Below are 8,528 nucleotides of genomic sequence, written 5' to 3'. Positions count from 1 at the left end.
AACATGAGGCCATGACATCCCTATTTCCATGAGCCAGCCCCTCACTCCCAACAGAAAAGTTCAGTAGAGATTTCCTTACAGTAGAGATTCTTGTTCTGTTTTGTTTTGTTTTTATTGTCTTGACAGTCTTTCTGCTTAGTTTTTATTGTTGTTGTTTTGGTTTGGTTTTCTTTATTTTTTGGTGTTTTGTTTTGTTTTGTTTTTTGGCTGCGTTGGTCTTCATTGCTGTGCATGGGCTTTCTCTAGTGGCAGCCAACAAGGGCTACTACTCTTCATCGTGGTGATTCTCATTGCAGTGGCTTCTCGTACTGCAGAGCACGAGCTCTAGGCACGCAGGCTCAGTAGTTGTGGTGCACAGGCTTAGCTGCTCCTCGGCATGTGGGATCTTCCCGGACCAGGGATCGAACCCATGTTCCCTGCTTGGCAGGTGATTCTTAACCACTGTGCCACCAGGGAAGTCCCTAGAGATTCTTAATGGTACTACCATTCACCTTTTCACTGATGGAGAAAGTGGAGGCAAGAGAGAAAGAAAAGAGAGACCAAACGTACGGTGGGTGGGAGAGAGTAAACAAGATAATAACCGCTAGTCTGTAGTGAGGGCTGACAACATGTGCTAAGCCCTGTTCAATTCTTTATGTCATCTCATGGAATCTTGCCAAAAGCCTTGAGGAAAGAATTGTCTAAAATTATCCCCCATTTAACAGAAGGGGAGAAAGAACAAGTTCAGCAGAACAGTAAAGAGACAATCCAACCCATCTGACATCCCAGTGGCCTGGGTCCAGCCCCACCTCCCTGTGACTCAGCCTCAGCCACTGTTTTCCATTTATTTTCTTTCTTTCTTTCTATTTTTTAACCAAACAGTTCCATTTCCTGCCTGATCCCTGAGGGGGAAATTAAGCCTCATAAAGAGGACTGAGGCTACATGAAAAAGGACAGCTACGTGACATAAAAGCCCTCGTGCTTTCAGCAGCACCAGCAGGGCTTTGGAGAGAGAGATGCCAGTGGTCTGAGTGTCTGCAGCGCTGAGGAAGGAAAGCAGCCTGTGTGTCTGCAACACAAAAGGGTGGTTTTGTGGCTGAAGGGTTGTGTGCATCTGTGACAGTGGGGGTGATTCTTTATCATGCATTGTGTGGCAGTGTCAAAAGTGTACATGTCACCACTTAGATATACCCCAAAAAAGAGTTGTTCTCTTTATTTTCAGTAACTGATCTGACACTGGAAGAGCCATCCCCACCAACAACGGAAGAAGATGGGAAACCCTCTCCAAAATGGCCTCAGGATGCAGGGGGCGCTTAAGCAGCCTCGAGGCCCTGGCTGGGGGTGAGGGGCGTGGCTCTCATCCTGCTGCTTCCTGTTCATGATGCTTTGAGGTGTGGCTCATCTCACGTTGCTCTGAACCCCACGCTGCGGCAGCCAGGGGACTTGTGTGGTCTGCTCACTGGGTGTGGCCAGGACCCCGGCTCCCTCACTTGCTGCCTCTGCCCCACCATGTTCTCAGTGACCTGAATCTCAGCACATCCTCCCTCCTTTTTAAGCCAGCCACTTGGCAGCCTCTGCTCTAGGGTCATCCAGAGCCTCATCAAAATATCCCCAACCTTGTTCCATCCCGCATCTCAGAGGCTGCGAGCAGTCAGGGGTCTCTGCCCGTCCACATTCCCCAGGAGGACTAGAGGCTGGTGCTGGGTCCTGGCACCTCTCCCTCCAATTCCCAGCTTCCACTGAATCCTCTCTTTCTTCACATGCTGCTTCACTCACGTGGATCAGGGCTCTCATTCCCCCAAAACCACCCCGATGTGAGCTACTGGGTGTTAACAGATGTTTACTGGAAATTTGGGCATAAGATATGTTCTGAATGTAGCACAGAATAATTTGGGTAAAAACTTGAAATTGGATATTAGCCATCAAAATCCCTACCTTAAAAATCCACTGGCCATTCCCTGCCGGAAGAAATTAACCTCTCCCTGGGCTTTCTTCTCAAGACCTGGGACCGCTGCCCATCTGCCCTCTTCTCCCTCACAGCCCCACACCAACTCTCACACTGACCATGTAGGACTCTCAATCCTAATTTCTTTCTTTTGCAGGACAATTAGCCCTCTCTAGGCAATATAGGTAGGGGTGGGATAAGGCAGGAGGTCTCCCCTTTTATCATTGAACATGTCCATTATGCATTTTTTCCCTAAGCCCAAGAGTAATTCCCTCCCTAAGAAGATTTTTGCCCTCATTTTAGACCAATCAACTCAACTTTAACCCGTTCTACTAAAACAACATTTTGGTGCTGCCTCATACATTTCTTCGAATCCTCACTGAAAAGTAGGCAGTCCTATTATCCCTATTTCACAGACAAGGAAAGAGATAAGAACCCTTGATGCTGGGGGAGACTGCTTCCCTCCAGGCCCGACACCCCATCCTTATGGAGCAGCTTCCAGAACTTCCTGAGTCAGCCTCTTCCCTGACCAGAGAGTCACCACTGCGAACTTCAGGGCAAGTCTCATCCTGCAGTCACCTTGGGGCCGACCACCGTACTGTCTCCAGACCTCAGAGCTACAGAGAGGCAGCTGCAAACTCGAGGCTCTCCCAGACCATCTAATTAGCATGCATCCCTGGCAGGCAGGCACCATGCCTCTTTCACCTCTACTAGGCAAGGGGCCACGCCCAGGGGGCCATCAGTTTCAACCACGACTGTTTCTTCCCTCTGTCAAGAGAAAGGGCCCCAGCAGGTTTTGCCCTGACTTCAGCAACACTGTGCAGAGCTGTGACCATCCCCTGAGCACCTGCTATGTGCCAGGCATTGTACACAGTGACCTCCTCTCATCTTTCCAGTCCCGGGGCTCAGTCGTAGTCGGCCCATTTTACAGATGAGCAAACGTTCTAACAAGATCATGGCAGTTTCTTGAGCTTTCACAGCTTCAGCAGCAGAGGCTTTAATTTGAACCAAAGCTTGTGCAACTCCAAAGCCTGTGCTATTTCCACTACGCGACAGCCTCTGTCGGAGGAGATTGTGATCTGCTCCTCCTTCCCCGGGTCCAGCCGTCAGTCTTCTTTTAGGGGAAGGCACATAAGGCTGTGTTTTTGGTGTCAAAGAGTGATTCTAAAAGCCCATTCACCTGAAGGGGCGAGGGGTGGGGTGAGAGGCCGCAGCAAGGATGAGCCACTGGGTGAGTCCTCCCACCTCAGAAACCCCACTGAGAGGACCTGGGTCTCTCCCTGGACTCAAAGATAAAAGGGGCTCTAAGACTGGGAAATGCCAAGGGAATCCCTCCTGGACAACTGGGCACATCCTGCCAGATGACTGTAAATAGACCAAACATCCAAACATGCACATGATACAAAATTCTGAAATGCAAAATAGCGTCCCCTTGGGGGTGGGGGGGAATGGAGGGAGGGATAAGTTGGGAGTTTGGTATTGACATAGAGACACTACTATATTTAAAATAGATAATCAATAAGGACCTACTGTATAGCACAGGGAACTCGGCTCAATATTCTGTAATGACGTACATAAGAAAAGAATTTGAAAAAGAATAGATACATGTGTATGTATAACTGAATCACTTTGCTGTACACCTGAAACTAACACAATATGTTAATCAACTATACTCCAATATAAAATAAAAATTTTTAAAAAAAAGAAAAAATCAAGCAAGCGAAATGGGATCTGGGTGAAGGATTCATGTAAAAAAAATAATTTTTTACCAGAAAATGAAAATAGATACTATAATAATTTTGAACTGTTATATTGGTTAGAATGATACATATCAATTTTTCAAAATATATTTTTGTCCTAAATAAACTCACATTTTAAACGTCTAAAAGCTTTAAGGAAATAGTATCCCTCCTACCCCGGTCCCCAGGCCTCCCTCCCAGTTTCCCTTCCTATTAGGAAGGGAAGGTAACTGTTACCAGTTTCTTATAAGCCTGCAAAAGAGAATCTATACATTTACAAGCTTAGATGAGTCTTCTTTTTTCTCATATACATGTAGCACGCTACATAAGCTATTCTGTTTTTTTGTTTTTTTTTAATATTTACTTACTTATTTACTTATTTATTTGTTTGGCTGTGCCAGGTCCTTTTTTTTTTTCTTAGCTCTTTATTAGAATATAATTGCTTTACACTCTTGTACCAGCTTTTGAGGTACACCAAAGTGAATCAGCTGTTTTTATATATATATCCCCATATCCCCTCCCTCCCACGACTCTCTCCCACCCTCCCCGTCCCGGCCCTCTAAGTCATCACCCATCATCGAGTTTATCTCCCTATGTTATGCAGTAACTTCCCACCAGCCATCTATTTTACATTGGTAGTGTATATATGTCAGTGCTACTCTCACTTTGTCCCAGCTTCCCCTTCGCCCCCACCCCATGGCCTCAAGTCCGTTCTCTACATCTGCATCTTTATTCTTGCCCTCTCACTAGGTTCATCAGCACCATTTTTTAGATTCCATAGATATGAGCATAAGGTATTTGTTTTTCCCTTTCTGGCTTACTTCACTCTGTATGACAGATGGACTCTAGGTCCATCCACCTTACTACAAATAACTCAATTTCATCCCTTTTTATGGCTAATATTCCATTGTATATATGTGCCACATCTTCTTTATCCACTCATCTGTTGATGGACATTTAGGTTGCTTCCATGTCCTGGCTATTGTAAATAGTGCTGCAATGAACATTATGGTACCTTTTTTCTTTTTGGATTATGGTTTTCTCAGGATATATGCCCAGGAGTGGTATTGCTGGGTCATATGGTAGTTCCATTTTTAGCTTTTTAAGGAATCTCCAAACTGTTTTCCATAGTGGCTGTACCAGCTTACATTCCCACCAACAGTGCAGGAGGGTTCCCTTTTCTCCACACCCTCTCCAGCATTTATTGTTTCTAGGTTTTTTGATGATTGTGCCAGGTCTTAGTTGCAGCACACGGGATCTTTGCTGCAGCAAGCGGGATCTTTTAATTGCGGCATGTGAACTCTTAAGTTGTGCAATGTGGGATCTAGTTCCCTGACCAGGGATCAAAACCAGGCCCCCTAGTGAGTTACATCATTCTTTTTCGTAGCTGCCTGACATTCCATTATATGGAAGTGCAAAGTTAGTTAATCGGTCCCTTACTGTCTCCAGCCTTCACTGTTCCAAAGCATGAATATCTTGTATAGATTATTAGGTGGTGCCTGTGTGCATATGTATGTAAGATAAACTCCTAGGCGTAGAATTGCTAGTGCTTATTAAATACAATATGTGCTTTAAAAATTCGAATTGGATTTTGCCAAACTGCCCTCCATAGAGGTTGCAGCAATGTGTAGCCCACCAACAATGAAAGGCAGCACAGGGAGTGCTTTTTTTATATGAGGAAAGACCTTTAGCTGGAAGAGACGAGCTGAGGACCGACAGGCAGGCCTGTGCCTGGACGGACATTCGTCCTAGGGCAAGTGACAAAGATGAGCCAGCCCCAACAACAGGCTGCTCCCTGCAGGCAAACCACCCGTTTCACAGATGAGAAAACTGGCCCTGAAAGTTGACATGACTTACCCACGTTCATGGCCTGGGTCCCTGTAAGGACAGGGAAATTTCCTCCAGACGATATCTGCTTCACCCTTTGATCTCAGCTCTGGTATCTTGTGCTGACTTGGCCACAACTTGGAGAACCAGCTCCTTTCTACTGTGAACTGGAAATTGTTGGGCCACTCACATCGTTTAGGACTTCCGTCGCCATTGCATTCCCACCCACAAGAAACCTGGATCTGCTCCACACATACACACTCACCCAGCTGCTGTTTCCAGTCTACTTGGAGCCCACAGAGCCCTGACCATCCACAGCTCTGAGGTGGGTAGTAGTGACTACCCTGGACATTCATCCACCAGCCTAAATGACCAAAAATCTCAACAGACCCTCTCCATGGTTACCGCTGGGTGGTGAGCAGTGAGGGCAGGAAAGAAGAGAGGATAACACATGAGCCATGCGTATTCTCATCAGCCACTCTGGAAACAGAAGTAAGCATGGCAAAAACAGTTCTCTATCTTTGTACTTGGAAAGTGCCTTCACCCTTCATATCCACTAAGTCATTCCACCTCCACATTAGTTCTCTGAGTTACACAGGGCAGGGATTCTTTTCTTTTCTTTTTTTTTTTTTTTTTTTTTTTTTTTTTTTTTGCTTTTTTTTTTTTTTGGCTGCTTTGGGTCTTCATTGCTGTGTGTGGGCTTTCTCTAGTTGTGGTGAGCAGGGGCTACTCTACAATGCGGTGCGCAGGCTTCTCAGTGTGGTGGTTTTTTCTCTCTCTGCGGAGCATGAGCTCTAGGCACGCGGGCTTCAGAAGTTGCAGCACACAGGCTCAGTAGTTTTGATGCGTGGACTCAGTAGCTGTGGCGCACAAGCCTAGTAGCTCCGAGGCATAGGAGATCTTCCTGGGCCAGGGCTCAAACCCATATCACCTGCACTGGCAGGCAGATTCTCAATCACTGCACCACCAGGGAACTCCCCAGGGCAGGGATTCTTATATTCATTTTCCCCATTTACAGATTTTAAAAACGAAGTATGACTTGCCCACTGCTAGAGAGGAAAAGAGACTAGAGGCAGACCTAGGGTTTCTAGTGCCTAATCCTGGCCACATCCTGTTGTGCACCTATGAAAGCAATCTCCTGTGATATACATCCACAAAAACCATCCCTTACCTGCCCACATCCAGAATGAGTCACCCTGTCCCTAGAAAGGTTGTTTGAGACCCTCCACTACATGGATGTACATGAATTCCTTTCTCTGGGTCCTCATCTTTGTTTCTGCTCCGGAGATACATCCTTTGTGAGGAGACTCTTGGGATGTTTCTGATGGGTGGATTTGCACTGTGTCTAAGTGCCTGGCGTGGCTCTGTAACAAGATGGGTGCTCAGTAAAAATGTGTTTCTGGTTGGCTGAGAGGCTGGCTAGATGAATGGATAGATGGATGGATGGATGATGGATAGATGGATGGATGGATGGGTAGGTGGGTGGGTAGACAGAACACTGATTTAATTTGCTTCTGTTTGCTTGTTTGTTTTTTACTTTTCTCACACAGCATCCATTCCCCCTTCCAAATATTGCCTTGATATCCTTTTGTGGAATTACTTCTCCCCCAGGGTATACAGTCTCAGTGGTACTACAAATCAGGTGCTCTATCCTCTCCCAGCCAAGAAGCAAGCAAATGACACCAGCTTGGCTGGTTATCCCAGCTCCCCTAGGACTATGAATCCTTAATAGATTGAGATGTGGATAGGAAAATGGCTGGAGTACCTTTATTTCAACAGCGGTACCCTGATGAGACTGTCAAGTAGTACTTGCTGCCCAAACATGCAGATGGTTTCTCACCTGTCCTTTTTCCAAGGCAGGTTCTCCAGTGCTCTATCCATTCTAATAGCTACTCAGCATTACCTCCAGTACGTTACCCTCCTGCTTAAGCTAGCCAGAGCTGTTTTCTGCACTGGTAAACACAGATGTAGAGATGAAGGGATGGACGGGTGGGCAGAGGAATGGAAGGAGTGAAGGAGTGAGAGAAGTGAAAAGGCCAAGCAGTGGACAAGTGGACGAATGCAATACTGTCCGAGGAAGGACTTCATGGGCTAAGTGGTTAGGTGAGTCCCAGGCCTTGGAAGGATGGGAAGGAAGAAGGGTATGATAACCCCTCAGGCTTACCAGCAGAAGGAGTGGTATGAACCAATTTTAGGGGTCACAGGACACTACAAACCCTCTAGTTTTGTATCTTTTAACTGAGAATGGCCTCAGGAATAATATCATCAAACCTCCATTTCCTAGATGAGGAAACTGTGGGCCACAGAAGGTAAGAGGTTTGCCAAAATCTCACGACTAGGTTTGGCACTGAACTGGGACTAGAGCTCAGGTTTCCTAATTCCCTTCCCCTTGTTCTTTTCACTGCCCAAAACTGCCTCTGTGACTAAGGTGTGGAATTTCCAGATCCCACTTTGAGGAAATCCCCTAAGGGGACTTCCTCTCTTAGGCTGGAGGTCCTAAAAAGTACAAATGCCTCCAGAGGTCCTAAGGTCCCTCTTGTTGCGGCCTGAACACTCTGCAGTTGCGGGGGCAGGGAGGCAGGATGGAGGAGATGAGAGACCACAGACCCCCAGCCCCAGGAATGGATGCACTGGTCAAGAAGCCAAGGGGCAGCCTCAGAAAAGAGGCTCCGAAGCACGTCCAAAGTGATTGAAAGTTTACAGGAGAAACTGGCGTCCCCGCCCAGAAGGGCAGACCCCGGCCGCCTAATGAGGATGAAGGAGGTGAGCTCCGTGTCTCGGCTGAGGCTCCTGACCTCGAGGGGCACAGACTCTGCGGAGGAGGCTGAGGTGCCGAAGGGCGAGAGGGGCCCCAGGGCGCAGCCAGGAGGCCTGGGGGCTCTGAGCGACGGGCACAAGCTCTTTGACCCCAGCAGCACCCTCCTGCTGGAAGAAGACTGGCGTCCGACAGCACGAAGAGAAGAGAACGGTGGTCAAGACTTCTGGTGCCCAGATTCGCACGACCCTAGCAGGGTGGAGAGGGTGTGACAACACGCCAG

The sequence above is a fragment of the Hippopotamus amphibius genome, chromosome 17 (assembly GCF_030028045.1).
Source record: "Hippopotamus amphibius kiboko isolate mHipAmp2 chromosome 17, mHipAmp2.hap2, whole genome shotgun sequence".
Taxonomy (NCBI): Eukaryota; Metazoa; Chordata; class Mammalia; order Artiodactyla; family Hippopotamidae; genus Hippopotamus; species Hippopotamus amphibius.
This window is presented reverse-complemented; position numbering follows the sequence as displayed.